General features: G+C 36.1%; 1 long non-coding RNA gene across 1 annotated transcript; it reads left to right on the top strand.

The window, feature by feature from the left end:
• The first annotated feature begins 250 nt into the window (after window positions 1–250).
• On the top strand, window positions 251–16,719 carry LOC116540629. Its single transcript, XR_004264526.1, has 3 exons — window positions 251–461; window positions 13,929–13,935; window positions 16,707–16,719. It is a non-coding gene; the product is annotated as an uncharacterized LOC116540629 (long non-coding RNA).
• The last annotated feature ends 2,269 nt before the right edge of the window (window positions 16,720–18,988 follow it).

The following is an 18,988-nucleotide window of genomic DNA, read 5'->3' as shown; positions in this document are numbered from 1 at the left end:
TTTTTAAACTTCTGTTGTTTTTAAGTTTGTTTTTTGTCCGATGTAAGAATAGCTGCTCCTGTTTGCTTTTGGTGTCCATTTGCATGGAATATCTTTGTCCACCCCTTTACCTTAAGTTTATGTGAGTCCTTGTGTTAGGTGAGTCTCCTGAAGACAGCAGAAATTTGGTTGGTGAATTCTTATTCATTCTGCCATTCTTTATTTTTTAAGTGGGGCATTTAGGCCATTTACATTCAATGTTAGTATTGAGATGTGAGGTACCATTCTATTTATTGTGCTATTTGTTGTCTGAATACCTTTTTTTTAAAAATTGTGTTATTGTTACATAGGTCCTCTGAGATTTATGCTTTATGGAGGTTCTATTTTGGTGTATCCTGAGGATTTGTTTTAAGGTTTAGAGTTCCTTTTAGTGGTTCTTGTAGTTCTAGCTTGGTAGTCGTAAATTTTCTCAGCATTTATTTGTCTGGAAGACTGTATCTTTCCTTCACTTATGAAGTTTACTTTCACTGGATACAAAATTCTTGGCTGAAATTATTTTGTTTAAGAAGGCTAAAAATAGGACCCCAACCCCTTCTAGTTTGGTTACTGCTGACAAATCTGTTGTTACTCTGATAGGGTGTTTGTTTGTTTGTTTCTATATGTTACCTGATGCTTTTGCCTCACAGCTCTTAAGATACTTCCCCCCACCCCACCCCCAAGTCACCCCCATCCCCGCCCTTTACTTTAGATAACCCAATGTCTGATGACTATGTGCCTAGGTGATGATCTTTTTGTGATGAATCTCCCAGGTGTTCTTTGAGTTTCTTGTATTTTGGTGTCTAGATCTCTAGCAAAGTCAGGGAAGTTTTCCTTGATTATTCCCTCAAATATGTTTTCCAAACTTAGATTTCTCTTTCTCCTTGGGAAAACCAATTATTCTTAGGTTTGGAGACTTAACATAGTTCCAAACTTCTTAGGGGCTTTGTTCATTAAAAAAAAATGTTTTTTTCTATGTTTTTGATAGATTGGGTTAATTTGAAAGTCTTCTCTTTGAGCTCTGAAGTTCTTTCTTCTGCTTGTTTGATTCTATTGCTGAGACTTTATAGTGCATTTTATATTTCTTTAAGTGTATTCTTGATTCCCAGAAGTTGTGGTTGTCTTTTACTTCTGCTATTTCACTCAAGATTTTTTTCTTTCAATCCTGTATCATGTTTTTGATTTTTTAAAGTTGGAGATTAGTTTCATCCCAGATATTTCAAGGCTATTTATCAGAGTTGCTTCCAAAGTTGTTTACTCTGTCTACCTAGAACCTTCCACAATTTCCAGAAACTCCCTGCACTCTCAGCAGTCAGATAAGAGGGTTCCAAATTTTAAGCATCATTAGCTTCAGGGTAAATCTGCACTTGCATATTCTGATGATGATTACCTGTATCTCTGCCTGCTGTGTTTCCAAACCTGCCTCCTCTGCCATTCTGGGCTACCACCCAAAATTTGGGCCCCACTTGAAGCTTTATTTTTTCAACTGTCTCTAACTTTTCCATAAGAAACAAAAAAAAATTGACTTTTTGCAATAATATGACATACTTAAATCTGTTTATGGCAGGTGAGAATACCTCTTTACATATAATTCTTAAGAAATATTTCTCCTCTTTTGAGTACAGATAAATATGAAGATGTACTGTTTATACTTTGGGAAAAGGGTATTTGCAGTTGACAACCTGATCTACCTGAATGACCAGAGGAAAACCCCATCTCTACTAAAAATACAAAAATTAGCTGGGCATGGTGGCACATGCCTGTAATCCCAGCTACTCAGGAGGCTGAGGCAAGAGAATTGCCTGAACCCAGGAGGCGGAGGTCGCGGTGAGCCGAGATTGCGCCATTGCACTCCAGCCTGGGTAACAAGAGTGAAACTCTGTCTCAAACAAACAAACAAACAAACAAAAAAAAAAAAAAAAAAAAAGAGAGAAAACTGTTGCTCTAAGGAAAAACAGAGTTCAGGCACTCAAACCGGGTCTATGTTTTCAAAAGAGGCCTTTTTAAATGAAGCATCATAAGCAAAAATGATTTCGTCAATGTTTCTGTGAGAGCCAAAGCCCATAGACCCAGAGCATCGTGACCAGCCTTCCACACTGGGAAAGGAAAGTCCAATCTGCAAGGTTGTTGGTTTTCTGCAGCATTATTTAGGAGGGAAGAAGGGAAACAGATGAATTTGTTCAGAATTCCCTCTGTAGGCATCACAGAAAGAGAGGCAAGAAAGTTTTTTTTTTATTTTTTTTATTTTTTTTTTTTTTATTTTTTTTTTTATTTTTTTTTTTTTTGAGACGGAGTTTCACTCTTGTTACCCAGGCTGGAGTGCAATGGCGCGATCTCGGCTCACCGCAACCTCCGCCTCCTGGGTTCAGGCAATTCTCCTGCCTCAGCCTCCTGAGTAGCTGGGATTACAGGCACGCACCACCATGCCCAGCTAATTTTTTGTATTTTTAGTAGAGACGGGGTTTCACCATGTTGACCAGGATGGTTTCGATCTCTTGACCTCGTGATCCACCCGCCTTGGCCTCCCTAAGTACTGGGATTACAGGCTTGAGCCACCGCGCCCGGCCGAAAGTTTTTTTTAAAAAGTACAAGAATGGTTATAATGGCAGAGAATGCCATCTAAATTGGATAAGAAAGGAAATAAAATCACTCATTTTTTCCAGATGATATCACCCTCATTTGTGATTTCCATTATAGGTAATTCCAAAGTCCAGCTCTCCAGTTCCGACATTCCCTTTGAACTGGAGTTGTATGTACTCAACTGCTGATTCAAAATCACCACTCAGATATCTCAAGGATGCCTCCACCTCAGCACAGCATATCTGTTCACGCACTAAATTTTGTCTTTTTCCAGAGTCTTCCACTTCACTGAGTGTCACCACCATCCATGCAGTTGTTTAGGAATGATGAGTTGTATGTTGCATCCTCTTGTCTTCATATACAATGCATGGCCAAGTCGAGGTGATTTTTATCCTCTAAATCCTTGTCAAATTTGTTCTTCTGATCTCCTTTTGCACTGCTATCCTCTGATCTTTTGTATATAGGTCAGTCTCCAGAAACTCATCCTCATCCTAACCTAGTTTCGCACTGTAACCAAAGTAACTTTTTGGCTCAACAATGTATGTTTCAACTAGTCTTTTCTTGGGCTTTTTAGATAAGGGTAGAGTCCTTCATACTCCTAGGTTAATTCACTATTTTTCAAATTGGCTTTGACATGGTTAAACTTTCCTACAACACACACTCACAAAACCATTTTCAACTCTCTTATAGAACTTAATATTGTTGAGTTTTTAATTTATCTATTATCATTTGATAAATGTCTATATCTATTTCCAACTAGGATTTATTTATTTACCCACTACTTTTTTTTTCTTCAAGGTGTTGGAGACCAAGCACTAATCAATATACGCTAGGCCTCTTGCTCTCATGGAACTTATATTTTTGCTCACAGATATGGACAATAATTATATAAACAAATAAAAGAATATTATAGATTCTGATGGTAATTCCATTAGTAAAATCAATAAGTTAAAGTAAGATGACAGAATGAGAATGTACCACCTTTGATATTATGACCAATGATATACCTTGGGGAGATGAAATTTCAACTGAGAACTCTATGACAAGAACAGACCAGGCATACTAATATCTGTGAGGACAAGATCTAGATAGAGAGACAAGAAAGTTAAAGAAATTGGTACAAGACTGGCTGTTATAATGGATAATCAGCTTGTTCACATGACCATGCTGATACCTAGCATATAGTACCACTGGTGATAAAATTATATTTCAGAATTAATCAAAAAATAGATGGATGAATGAATAAATATTTTTTCAGGTGGCAGAACTAAAGCTTCTAAAAATCAAGAGTGAAAGCTATTTTATAGTCATGAAATTGAAAACGCTGCAGTAAGAAGAAGTAAGTACATATTTAGATGATGGGTGGATAACAATGTTTTTCACCTTTCCAAAGAAGTTTACAGATGCATCTATCTTAAAAAATATTCAACAAAACAAATGTAGTCTGCTCTTCCTTTTCATGCTCATAAAATAGTAATTTGATAAGGCAATCTTTTCATTTTGTGAAGTAATTTGTTTGTTATATATTTGGCTTAAAGATAGAATTACATAGTAAAATGAGAGCTAGATTGGAAATTAACATTTTGTAACTCATTCTCTGACAAGATTGTACTTTTATATAAAACAATATAGTCTTCAGTGGAGAGAGATCATAATAAGAACAGATGGTACCACTTTTAGATGAACCCTAAAGCCTCTTTTAGACTCTTAAAATAATAGTTCAAAAATAACTCAAACAAATTTCTAGCCTTGTAAGTCTATTAATTTTCCCTCCTTCAGAGGGAAAATATCATAAACACACTAATTATAAAATCACAAACTAATTACACATTTCCTGTATGTTTATTTCTTGTGTAAATGTACTTTGGTTCACCCAAACTGTCCCTTTTCAGAGAAAAACAGGAAAATTCTGGGCAAGACTTCTAGGGTCTTTTGCTTTTGTTTTTTGACTGTTTTTTTTTTTTTTTTTTTTTTTTTTTTGGTGGTGGTTTGCTTGTTTTGTTTTCTTTCCTTAAATCAGTAAGGATAAAAAAATAAATGGATCTTCCAGGGATCAATGTGTTTAGGCCTGAGAGAGCTCACTGGTTTCTTTACATTAATCATATCGTCAAATCTGAGACTAATAGTCAACCTCTTTGTTCATTGTTAGTTCTTTCTCTAAGTGAGGACACATTAGCTTGGCAAGAGTTGTACTCTGATTATGATACATAATAATGAATAATGATTATATATAGGCTAATTATGTCTGTAAATTTAGTTGTCATGGAAATGTTTGGGGGATTTCATATTTTTGGAGATTGTATCTGTTTTAAAGATGAAGTGGAGGACTATGCCTATATTTTTTCTCCCTTAACTTACTCTCGTTCCCAGTGATCTTATTCTACCTTCTGCTGTTATGAGAGCTACACCTGAGACTCATTGGGAGCTATAAGGAAGCTGTAAGGAAGGAAGTGACTCTAAAAAGACAAAACGGTTTGTTATTTATTAAAGAAATCATTTCATTGTTTTCCACTTCCAACCTCAAAGTGAGTTGGAGTTAGAGAAAAAATTCTTTTGTTCCTTGTCTTTGTTTTGGAAGATTACATTCTTTTCTATTTTTTAAGAAGGTACTAAGTTTTATTCAAGAGAGTGTAGATATACTGGAACAAATCAAAAGCATTGGGATACAGAATCAAATCAGGCAGAGGCTTATAGACATGATCATGGGAGTAAGGTAGTAAAATCACTTAGGAGTCACTTGTAACTGATGGATAGAATAACAGAAGTAAACGTGTGTTGAGTGAAAACTCTGTTCCACTTAATATCACACTTGTTGCAAGGATCCTAAGACATTAGTCCTAATATTATTCTCTTTGGATAGATGAGGAATTCTAATCATAGAGAACTTAAGTAGCTTGTTTAAATCTATTAAAGAGTAGAATCACTTTGATCCTGTAATTTTATCCTATTATCTCTTAATATGAAATGAAATAAAATATGAAGTAGATTGGGTAAAAGGCACAAACCTTTTTTTTTTTTTTAAACATGTACTACCCCATTGTTAATATCTGGTTTAGATTCATTCACTGAATCAGATAATTCCTTACTTATTTGACTATTTAATAATAAATGCCAATGTCTCCATATTCTATTTGTTATATCCCTAAGACACTGGGAATATAGTGAAGTTTAGCAGAATTTGTGTATACATGAAACCCATATTCAAATTCATGTATGTAAGGTCAATTTAATTATTTTAAGTTCTAAAGAGTTAGTACTTCATACTATTTGTAGACACAGATAAAAGTTTATCTGTAAGAATATAAAATATTCACAGTGGCCTGGTGCAGTGGCTCACGCCTGTAATCCCACCATTTTGGGAGGCCGGGGTAGATGATCACCTGAGGTCAGGAGTTCTAGAGCAGCTTGGCCAACGTGGTGAAACCCCATCTCTACTAAAAATACAAAAATTAGCTGGGTGTGGTGGCCCATGCTTGCAATCCCAGCTACTCGCAAGGCTGAGGCACAAGAATTGCTTGGACCTGGGAGTTGGAGGCTGCAGAGAGACAATATGAGATTGTGCCACTGCAGTCCATCGTGGGCAACAGGGCAAGAGTTGGAGAAAGAAAAGGAAAGGAAAGAAAGAAAAGAGAAGAATGAAGGAAGGAAAAAAGGAAGGAAGGAAGGAAGAAAAGGAAGGAAGGAAGGAAGAAAAGGAAGGAAGGAAGGAAGGAAGGAAGGAAGGAAGGAAGGAAGGAAGGAAGGAAGGAAGGAAGGAGGGAAGAAAAGGAAGGAAGGAAGGAAGGAAGGAAGGAAGGAAGGAAGGAAGGAAGGAAACAAACATTCACCACAGTGGACACAAATTAAGGTAGGTTGCCAGGCTCACAGTCATTTTTTCCTTTGGCCATATTTATGCCACCCACTCTCTTTCTGCCCCTAAACCTTTCTGCTTAGGGGAAATGTGCTCATTTCTTTCTACTCTCTGCTCTGGTTGGTATTCTTAGAGATTTCGACAACTTTCTTCTCTGGCCACAGCAGCTAGAATTAACTCATAGTAACTCAATTTCCTGATGTTACTAATTCATCCATGGAGTGAGCATTTTGACTCAAGATCGCTAATCAAAGGATTTTGTCTGGATTTTTAAAACCGTAACTGGCAAAGAGAAGTCCTTTTCTTTGTTCTCTCAAAAACCAGGATGAGAGAATAGGGGCTGCTGCTGATCCTGGTTCCAGCGGGGATAATCAGCCTGAAAGAATGAATTTGTCACACAGAGAAAAGCAGAGATGTGATGAGCTGAAGTCGATAGGAAGTCCTAATAGCATTTGAGTCCCAGATTCTAACTCTACCTGTACATCCTTACAGAGGTTCAAACTAATACAGTTACTTACTTTATCCTCATTTCTTCTTTTAAGTAACTAAAAGAAGTTAGATTTACATATAACTTATGGGCTTAGTTGCAGATAATAAATACTAGCTCTGACTATTTTAAGAAAGCAGTTTGAAAGTACATCAACCTTACTAAATTTTCAGAGATCCCTTCTTAGAAACTCTTTTCCAGTATCGGTACCCCAAATCACACAACATAACTGGTCTGCTGAAGACAACTTAGCCACCACTCTTGAGTATAAATATTATGAGTTTGTAGTTGATAGTACCTGAACTCTGACACCCCTGCCTCTGGATGTTAGATGTCACTATCATCTTTCTTCCCCAAATAGATTCTTTACAGTGTATGCTTTTTTGGCACCATTGACTTCGAATTTGGTGTTTGGCAGAAATGCTTCTGATGATGAAAGTTAAGTGCTTTATCCTTACTGTAAAGGAGGCTGGGAAAACAGATGTTGGACTTTTATGGTGAGATTTAGGAAAATCCCTAAATAGCAGAAAAAAAGTTTAAAGATGTTTAATCACTGAAAAGAATGGCAGATATCTATTATAACTTACGTTACTTACATCTAAATATGTCTTCAGTCATATAGCTCATGGTTTGAAATATGCCTCTAAAAAGGATATGTTGAAACCTGTGAATGTAAATTTATTTAGAAATAGGATTGACATGGTTTGGCTGTGTTCCCACCCAGATCTCATTTTGAATTGTAGCTCCCATAATTCTCATGCGTTGTAGGAGGGACCCGGTGAGAGACAATTTAACCATGGTGGTATTTTCCCCTATACTGTTCTCCTGGTAGTGAATAAGTCTTGCAAGATATGATGATTTTATAAGGGGTTTCCCCTTTGCTTGGCTCTCATTCTGCTGCAATGAAAGATGTACTTTTCACCTTCTGCCATGATTGTGAAGCCTCCACAGCCACGTGGAACTGTGATTCCATTAAACTTCTGTTTCTTTATAAATTACCCAACCTCAGATATGTCTTTATCCACAGTGTGAGAAAAGACTAATACAAGGGTCTCTGCAAATATAATTGAGTCAATATGATGTCTTACTGGGTGAGGATGGACCCTAAGTTCAATATGATAAGTGTCCTTACATGAAGAGAAAAAACGTGAACATGGAGACATTAACACACAGGGCAAAAGCCTTATTGAAGACGGCGGCAGAGATTGGAGGGATGCATCTCCAGGCCAAGGGACACCAAGGATTGCTGATTGCTGGTAATACCAGAAGCTATAAAAGTCAGGAAATGATCCCTCCCTAGAGCATTCAGAGACAGTACAGCCCTGCTGACACCCTGATTTAAGATTCAGATTTCCAGACTCCATAAGTGTGAGATAATAAATTTCTGTTGTTATAAGTCACCAAGTTTGTGGGTATTATTATTATTTTTTTTTGGCAGCCCTAGGAAACTAATACACAGCTTCCTTCAGGAAGTGACATCTAAGCCAACCTCTGGAAAAGGAGTATATTGGAAGTGGATTCTGAGACAACTTAGTGGGCAGAATGTTTATTAGAGAGAACCATTAGGATCTACATTTGTGAAAGGAAGGGGAAGAAGCAGTATTCAGCAGAGGGAGAAGTCAAGCTGTGATGCCAGCCTCAGGGGAGGGGCCTCCGTGGGGGGCTCTGCAGCTACAATGGCCCTACAATCTTCAAGTTGCTGGAAGATACTCCACTCAGTTGTTGGATGTGGGTCTCTCCAAGAAGGGTATGCTTTTGGGCAAGGTGGATGGATCCCTGCAGCTGAGGCAGTCCTTGAAGGGACTTATAGTTGAAGTTGTGTATCAGTAGTACACACAGCAGCTGGAACATCACATCTTTCCTGAGGGAGGATTTGAATGATAGATCTTTGTATCACCATAGGAGTCAGCAAATAAGGGAGTGTGTGGTAAAAAACAGTGTCAGACCAAGGTGATGACATGTATGAAAGCCCTGAGGTGGGATGGTGATTAAAATATTCTTGAAAATGAAAGAAAAGTAACACAGATGGTAAAAAAGGAGAGTGGTTCAAAATAAGACCAATAAGAGCATAGAGTATGTTATAGGAAGCCTAAGTATACTCTATCTTTATTCTAAGAACAATAGGAAGCCACAAAGGTGATTCGTAGATAAGGCTGGAGGTGACAAGATCAGATTCACATTTTAAAATATCAACAACGGCTACAGTGTGTGCAATAATGGCATTCTCCCACAGGGAAACAGGAGGGTTTCACTTTAGTATTCTTCCCGAAAGAGACAAAACTCCTTTGAGTGGAGTGGTGTGTTGTTGGTGGAGATACATGGAAAGACTTGAGAATTTTTTAGGATGTACCTGAACTTATACATAGCGAGAAGCAGACCTATTAAGGATGACTTCCAGTTCCTTGCTAAGATGGAAAAGCTTAGAGAGGAAACAAGTTGAGCACAGCCAAAGCAGGAATTTGGTGTTAGGCATAAAGGGGTTGAGTGCTGGGGGTGTCAATGAAGGACAATCCATTATGCGTCACATATGTGTGTGAGTGAAGCATCTGCATACTTAAATAAGGCATCTGGCCCAGAGATAAATGTGAGGGGTTTAAACTGATTCTAAAGGGTGGCTGAAGGCAGTTAGAGAGGAAGGAAATGAAGAGAAAAAGAGTGTGGCCTGAGTTGTGAAACTGATGTTTAAAAATGAATAAAGAGGCCAGGTTCAGTGGTTCATGCCTGTAATCCCAGCATTTTGGGAGGCTGAGGCAGGCAGATCACTTGAGGTCAGGAGTTCAAGACCAGCCTGCCCAAGATGATGAAACCTTGTCTCTACTAAAAATACTAAAAGTACAAAAATTAGGCAGGCATGGTGGCAGGTGCTTATAGTCTCAGTTACTTGGGAGGCTGAGGAAGGAGAAAGGCTTGAACTCTAAAGCCCCAGTGGTTGCAGCGAGCTGAGATTGCATCAATGTACTCCAGCCTGGGCAACAGAGTAGGACTCCATATTAAAAAAAAAAAAAAAGGAAGGAAGAAAGAATAGTAAACAGGAAGGACCAGAGAGATAGGAGAGCCACAAAGTCTGAAGCTGGACATCTCTGTAATTTTGTTGGAAATATTGTTTTATATTTTTGCAACTACAGTATCAACAGGGAAAATATTCATCCTTTCATGTTTTTCCTGATCCAAAAGACATAACTGTCTGAGACGAGAAATATGGATAATTATCTTAAGATGAGTGAATTCTCTCCTAATCAATAAACTCACACAATTTAAAAAAATGACCTTTTCTAACAATAGTAGAACTAGACTGACAAAAGTAAGGAAGCTTTTTTAAGTTTTCTGTTGTCAGAGGATTAACATAATTAGTGTCTGAGAAAGCCAAAGTGTTCCTTTGACTATTTGACAGGTCATTCTGTTATTTTAGTGTAAACTTTAAAAGTTAATAAGCTTGAGATAGATTTAATTCCCTTTCCCCTTCCAGACTTTTTGGTAAGATTTAAACATGAACCTTGCTGGAAGGTGGAGGACTAATCTGAGGAATTTAAGCAATGATATATGTTATTTATACAGAAGAACATGCAGAGCTGCCTTGAGTTGTAGCATTTGATGGACTAATTAGGTGTCTTCATGCAGTCTAGGGCTATGGGCCAGCTAAATCTTTGTAGACTAAAAACATTATTATGCAAGAGAGATGTTGCTTGTCTGCCTACCATGGAAATGAAAATGTTCCTTCTTAGTTAATCAATACAAGCTAAAGGATAGAGGACCTTTTTTGTTTTGTTTTGTTTAATTTTCTGTGTTGTTCAGAATAGTATTAGTAGTGAATACCATATCAGTATAAGGGTGGATGAAGTCCAAGTATTGTAATTATGGACTAAGAATTAAGACTTCTTAGACAGTGCTTTAGGTTAAAACAGCAGTGCTTAACACTGAAACTAAATGCATCCACAGTGGGAGAGAAGTGCACAAATGTTCATAAATGCATGTAGTCTCCTGGGTAATCATAGTGAAGAATGAAAGTCAACATACAAGAATTAAAGTCAACGTACGATAATACAACCACAATGGGCCAGTGTTTATCTTTGAAAGAAGCAACATATCACTGCAGACATCTGTTTTTTAAAATAAATTATTCTCATATAATTGGTTTTATTGTGTAAATAATAACTGATTCTGCTATTTACACTGAAATAGCTATGTGTGCCAAGTTTCTATGTTTTTTCATCTAAGATGCCTACTTTCTTTGGTTTTTATGAAGAGTCTTGCTCTGTTGCCCAAGCTGGAGTGCAGTGGCATGATCTCAGCTCACTGTAGCCTCCACCTCCCAGGTTCAAGCAATTCTCCTGCATCAGCCTCCCAAGTAGCTGGGATTACAGGCAAGTGCCACCATGCCTGGCTAATTTTCATATTTTTAGTAGAGAAGAGGTTTCACCATGTTAGCTAGGCTGGTCTCAAACTCCCGACCTTAGTGATCCACATGCCTTGGCCTCCCAAAGTGCTGGGATTACAGATGTGAGGCACAGCACCGGGCCTGTTATGATGATCGAAAAACTATACATGCAAAGTCCTTAGCACACTGCCTGGTCCATGCTATGCATGAATGCATGTTGGGACACTATTATGATAACTCACATGACTAGAAGAGTTACCAAATGTCCAAGAGATAATATTAAAGGGCTTATAGAGATTTTATCCAGAGGTAGGGCAAAATCAGAAGGGGATTGTATAGTTAATTGACAGAAAGAAATGTTCTGATTTTACTGAGTCTTGATGTAACATATTTGTTACATTACAAAATTATATGTAAAACATTATTGGGACATTATTTAAAACATTAAATAACTGAAAACAACTGTAACACCTATTTGCAAAAGAATTATTTTAAAAATTATTGTACATATATTCCATTGAAGAAATGAAGCCATAGAAAAATAATTTATGTATACTGATATGAAAAATTTCCCAAAATATAATAAGAAAGAAAAAATAAGCAATTTAGAGAGCTCTGTATACAATGTGGCTAAAATTTTGTTAACAACCTATATGTATATATAAATGTATGTGTGTGTGTGTGTGTGTGTGTGTGTGTGTAAATAACTAGAAAAGTATTTAAAAGACATAACTGGAGTGTAAATAATTGGTATCTCTGGGGAAGAAAATGAGATTAAAGCTGGCATAGGAGCATTAAGGGTACTTTCATTTTACATCTGCTATTAGTTTGCCCTTTAGAAAAGCAGGAATCTATATACATGTTTGTTTGCAATGTAAACAAACATGTTTAAAAGATATGGAAATAAATATAGTATGTTAATAAGTTACAAATGAAGAAAAAGAGCTAAGGAATACATTAAAAGTGTTCAACCATACTTACATTTACGTAAACAGAACACAACATTTTATTACATTCTATTTTATATCAACTTGGAAAAGATCACCCATGGTTGAGTGGCCCAAATATACAAATAATTCTGGTAATATATATATACACGAAAATAGAACAGCAATTTTGTGTATGTGTGTGTTTAAGAGAGAAGAAGAGGAAGAGAGAGAATAGGGAAAAGAGTAGTAATAATAAACAAAAACCTTCATTAACTTTCTACTTTTAGTATATGAGCAGCATTTCCTATAAAAATGTTTATGATAGAGTTTTTATAACAGTAAGCGATCAGGAATATTGCTTGTTTGACAATAGCAGATTGAGTAAATTATGACACATTTGAGCAATAAAATGATATGCCACATTTAAATGCTGTAGAAGGAAATATGTTTATATACAAAGAGATGTAGACAGTTTCATTATGGTTTTTTGTATAACATACAGGTTACAAAATTATATGTACTGTATGAAACTGTTTATTTAAAATCTGTAAGACTATGTGCAAATATATTATCACAAGTATAGTTAGGAAAATTATGAAACAAATGAGTAATTATGTACAATGGGTCCTACCAGTTATCAAAAGATATTATTAAACTAATTTATAAATCCTTTAAAACATTATCTATGGATAATGCAATTACAGGTTTATTTTTTCATTTTTTGTGCTTATCTGCAGTCTTATTTTTCCACAATTACTCTGTAATTTAAAATGTAATAAAGTTGATATCAAAAAAAATCTCGTCAAGTAACAGAATAACTTTTCGTAAGTTGTTTTTACTACCTCCCAATATTCTCACTTATCTAGAAAAGCTAAAGGGTAGGTTTCACTTCTTTCCATTTCTGCTGTTTAAATGTCACTTCGATTTGGTTGGGGGTTACATTTCCTTTCAGAACATTCTTTTCTCATCTTTTTGTTTTGTTTTGACTCTTGGAGTAAATAGAAAGAAAGAAGAATGTAGCGTAATATACAGCATTTGCCCATTTGCAACAGAATCTCCTACACCAGGACAGCAGTTCTCAGACTTTAAAGTCCATGGCACCTGGAGAACTTATGGAAACACTGTGTCTTTGGATCTACCCCTAGAGTTCCTGATTTAGTGATTCAATGTGGGGCCTTAAAATATTCATTTCTACACTTTGGGAGGCCAAGGTGGGCAGATCACGAGGTCAACAGATGGAGACCATCTTGACCAACATGGTGAAACCCCGTCTCTACTAAAAATACAAAGTTAGCTGGGCGTGGTGGCACATGCCTGTAGGCCCAGCTACTTGGAGGCTGAGGCAGAATAATCCCTTGAACCCAGGAGGCGGAGGTTGCAGTGAGTTGAGATCGTGCCACTGCACTCCAACCTGGTAACAGAGCAAGACTCCGTCTCAAAAACAAAACAAAATAAAACAAAGAAACACAAAAATATTTATTTCTAAGAAGTTCCCAGGTTCTGCTCATGACACTAGTCTGAGCCCACACCTTGAGAACCACTGTGCCTGGGCAAAAGCTTGTATTCTCTGAGTTGGAACAGCCAGCTTCATTGATAGGTTTGCCTTCTTCGGGAGTATTATGAATAGATAAAATGGAATCTAACCAAACCTGTAACATTCCCTCCATGTTCTTTCTCCTTGCTGCTTCTTAGGAAAAAGGTTAATTGGATAACGGGGAAATTGAATCTTTCTTTATAATGAGCTCTATAAGATTTGCTTGTCTAGGTATTTCTGAGAGCTGAGTATGACCAGCCTGAATATCGAAATTATTTGAAGCTTTACACAGGGTCTATCTATAAAATGTACTGACTCTAATTTGGGCTACCTGAATTTTATTTACCATTTGTTTTACTTCACTAATACATCTGTGTTCCTTGTTTGCTAGTTTCTTTTCAAAAATTTGATTTATAAAAAGATTGTGGAGTCATATTTGTATGTAAGATTGGCCTACAATTTTCTTTTCTTGTACAGTCTAGTTTTTGCCATCAAGGTTATATTAACAAAAAAAATGAGGAAGGACACAATATTTGTATCTGTGTTCTCCAGAACAAGGTTAGTGGAACTTGCCTGTAAATTCATCTTAGCCTAATATGCTTTTTTTGGGGGGAGGGGCTTTTGTTTGTTTCACTTTATTGGGGTTTGTTTGTTTTGTTTTGTTTGAAATATTTTTATCAGCTAGATATTTTTTAAAATTTTTCCAGTGAATTTTGTTGCAGTATACACTATAAAGTCATAAAGGTAGATGTCAATAAACTTTCACAGAACTAACACAGCTGTGTCACTACCACAAATGAAGAGAGAAAAGCATCCTACAAGCACACCTTATATCTGCTCCTTGTAAGTGCCTCCAATATCCTAACATCAACCAACTTCTTAAGTGAAAAGAAATAAAGGCTAATAAATAACAATCTAAAGTGAGGCTGAATTTATTAGCGTGCCCGGCAAGGAAGCGCAGCATTGTTCAAGTACAAATTCAGTTTCTCTTTATTTAGAAATGGAAGTGCTTGATGTAGATCAAAAAAGGAGAAAGACTATAAAATTAGGCAGCTTTTTGAGTTCAGGTCTCTGGTTGGTTTACAGGTTGGATGGTAGACTCTTCCTTGTGAGAGGCCACTATCAAGGTTCACTTCATTGCTAACTGAAAGCCTGATTTTAATCAAGTCAAAACTGGGATGTGTAAAATTCCAGAGAGCTTAAATTGTTCAGGATACACAACTGTGCGTGCATGCTCAAAGTTAAGCAAAAAGTTTCTTTAAAACAATAGATTAATTTGAACTCTATAATAGTGAAATCATGCAGTATATGCTGTTCAGTGTTTGGCTTCTTTTGCTCAATATTACATGTATGAGACTCATATTTGTAACTGCATAAATGACCATACATTCATTCTCATAGTATTCTCTCATGTGAATATAATTTATTCATTTATGTTATTGTTGATAAATACTTGGGTTGTTTCAGTATTTTTTTCTTATACCTAGTCTACTATGAACTTCCTTCTAATATTTTTGTATACATACATACAAACACACACACACACAAACACTTGGGAATATGTCTAGGAATAGAATTGTTAAGTCATAGGGTGGGCATATGGGAGCTTTAGTGCACACTGCCAGTTTTCCCTAGGAGTCAAACAAATTTACAATCCTACAAGCAGGAAATTAGCTCCAGTTGCTTCACATTCTTGTTGATACTTAGTGTTGTCAGTCATTTAATCTTAGCCATCTCAGTGAATGCATAGTGGTATCTCATTGAGGTTTTAATTTGCATTTTTCTCATCACTAGTGAAATTAAAAATATTTTTATATGTTTATTGACTGTGTAGATATCTTTTTGTGAATTTCTTGTTCAAGTATTTTTCATTATTTTTTCTCTGTCAAAGAATTATAAGAATATCATCTACAGATACAAACACACATACATACATATACACTTCAGTTTGAGGTCTTTATGGATATATTTATACAAATATCTTCTATCATATGGCTTGCATTTTCACTTTTGTTTTCTATGACTTATATTTTTATACTTTTAATGGTGCCTTCTGTTAAACAGAAATTCATGATAAATAAATGTTTAGCAAATTTGAAAGGATCTGGGTTAATTCAGATTTTCCTCTTTCTTCTTGTGTCTATGTTGAGAGTTATAATTTACCAGGATATCATCTCTTTAATCTAATTAAAACTTTTTGGCATAAAGTTGCTCTTTCTACTACATTATAATTTAAAAAAAAACTTTACTCAATTTACAGTCATGAACTCTTTTTTTTGTTCCTAACTTTGTTTCATTTTGCCCATTGTGTCTTTTTCACTTGCTAAATATTGTCACAATTTTGTCCATTTTCTTAACAGGTTCAGATCTTTAGTATATTTCCATCATTGTAGCATCTTGGTTAATCAAGAGAGACTTTATCCTACATCACTAATTTATTCAAAACTCTTCTAAATTTTATCCAGAATCCAGAAGACTTGGAATTCTTTACTTGGACAATATAAGTCTAAAAACATTAGTCAAAAAATCCTATAGGATACAGGATATAGAATATTTAAATACCAAGTATTGGCCTGGTTTTCATTTTCAGTTATATGCTGAATTTACAGACATTTTCTGAAATTCATCCACTCTATTATATTTTTAATCAAGCTTTCCATCTCATTTTATGTGTGGGGCTGAGAAATATGCTAATGCAGACAAGAAATTATGTTATATGAAACTATTACTTATGAAATAGCTGAATAAACATGTTGGGGGAATTTAGGTCATGATTCCTACAATAATTTTACTTTAGTCTAAGTAAAAGTGGTTATGAAAGTATCAAAAGGGAAGTTGTTTTTGCTTCAGACATAAAGCCACACAGGGTCCCTGGTTTCTAGTGGAGGCGTGTTTTTCACTCAGACGTGAAATGGAGGTTGCTTTTTCCCACTCAGACCCAGAGCAGAATAGAAATCCCTTCCCACCACAGCAGGTCAGCTCCAAGTAGAGATTGAGAAAGAGAGAAAGACAGAATTATACAGAAATAAAACAAGGCTATTTCTGGAAAATATGTTATTGGTGACAGGCATTTTCCAGAACATATTTTTTAAAAGAGAGAGAGAGAAACTCTTTAGGTGTTTTAAGAGCAGAGATCCTTGCAAGACAACCCCCTTTTTCTCCACCCTTCCCTGCAAAAAATCAGTCATTAAGGACACACATGCAAACTCTTAGCAATGAGAAGATGAAACGATTTTTTTTGTAATTAGCATAAAACTAATTTTTGTAATTATTATAAAATATCAGCTATGAGTAAATACCTGCTCCTTGTCAGAGAATGTTGGAGTGTTCAAACTCTTGAATACAGAAAAAGACCAGAAATTTAAGTAGAACCAGTTAAGAGGGTGAAGGGAAGAAAATACAGAAGGAGCAGATGAGGAACATGACTAGGGCAGGTGAGGTTGCATATTTCAAGTGTGCCAGCCTACACACCCCTGCATCCACAGCAGGCGTTGCTATTTCAATAGGGCATTTTTTTTTCCTGCTGATCTCATGCCTCAACAATCCTCCTTGGCTATACACTTGAGATTACCATTTTTAATCTACCTACAAGTTTTGGCCCATGAGAAGCAACTACTTTACTTTCATGGGTTTAAAGGCTTTTGTGAGAGTATTAGTTGGAGAAGTAAAAACGACAGTTAATAGCAAATTTATATTGCATGTGTAATTTGTTTGTGTGCCTCTCTGAAGCAAACTCTATTATTCTTATCCCATTGAACACGCTCAATCACTGTCAATTAATCTCTGTTTTTTTTTTAATCTTGCATTATATAGCCTTTTTGAGGATTGTTATAGATGGAGGGAGCCCTACCCATGACTGGGAAAGATTTTGGTTTCTAAATTCTGTGCAGTATGCTGCCTTAGGGCTTATTTCTGTTGTATGACATTATACATGAACTCTCTAGCATTTATTTGCTTTCTTTGTTTCAGACTGATTTGTTTCCAGTCCTCCTATGCTGTGACTATGTTTTAATTCTTCTCCAAAATTTTCATTTCTGGGTTGATTTTAGCATGCGTATATCTAACACACAACACTCAGCCCCAGTATCTCAGGAACATTACTCCATGATAGGTATGGGGAGCTTAAGATGTGGGCCTCAGGCAGCATGTGATTTGAGTTGATCATGGGCATTTACCTAGAGCAGAATCGAGCTCTGGAAAAGTGATTGTGACCAGCAGAAGAAGATTCATGTAGGCTGATCGCTTAAGGCCTTGATTCTCAACCATGAAGATCTCTTACTAAACAAATTCTGCTCCAAACTGCATCTTGATTTTATGGGTCTTGGATAAGTCACAGACCAAGGCATGTATTCGAAGCTTCCTAGGCATTTAATATGCATCCAAGGTAGCAAAAACAAATCATTGTTTTATAGGGTAAAGTTTTGTTTAAGGGAAAGGGCGTAATAGTTAGGTGAGTGTATGAATCAGGTGTTGTTTGAAAGCGTAGGCTTAGTGGTGGCCCAGAGGACCAGACTAGTCAGCTTTGTCACACAGGCTACAAGTGCTCCAGGGTCAATTTGCTTCAAATAGCCCTTTATCAGATTAACTCTTTTTCTCTACAATTGATAGGTAATTCCCCAGGGCCACACCAACTTCTTACCATGGCAGACCCATGTTTTCTAGCAAAGGCCATTCTTAAGCTATCTTTTGGTATGGTATTTTCAAGTGCATTGCTCCTTTCCCCATCCCTCCCACCAGCTTTTTCATCTTCAGGAAACAGAGCCACCTTAATTGTGATGTATGTGGTATTGCTAAATTCCTATAGATCTCTTATAGAAATTTATATGAAAGCACAGAAGAAAACATCAGTTTTATGGCAGGCAGGTCTATTCACAGATAAGAGGGAAGGAATGTGTTTAAGCATTTGGATCTACTTCCCCAACACAAATAACAATTTGGATATATCAGAAAGAACTATAAAAATATTAATAAACATGAAGATGGTTGTTGAATTTTCAGTTGTTCAATGAAATGCTTGTGCTCCTATTAAAAAACTACACACATACTTATCTATTCAGATTACTTGTTAAAATGTTATTAAATACTTTCAGTCTTTAACCTTTCATTGAGGTATATAAGAAGAACCCAATTTACTCCTGCCTTGGAAAATGATAAAATAAACCTTACCAAACATAATATTTTTTTTAAGATTTGAGAATTTAGGTGAAGAATTCAAAAT

This window comes from Sapajus apella, unplaced genomic scaffold (genome assembly GCF_009761245.1).
Source record: "Sapajus apella isolate SASKATOON/1434 unplaced genomic scaffold, GSC_monkey_1.0 scaffold4, whole genome shotgun sequence".
Taxonomy (NCBI): domain Eukaryota; kingdom Metazoa; phylum Chordata; class Mammalia; order Primates; family Cebidae; genus Sapajus; species Sapajus apella.
Note: the sequence above shows the minus strand (reverse complement) of the source record. Positions and strands in the feature narration are given on the sequence as shown.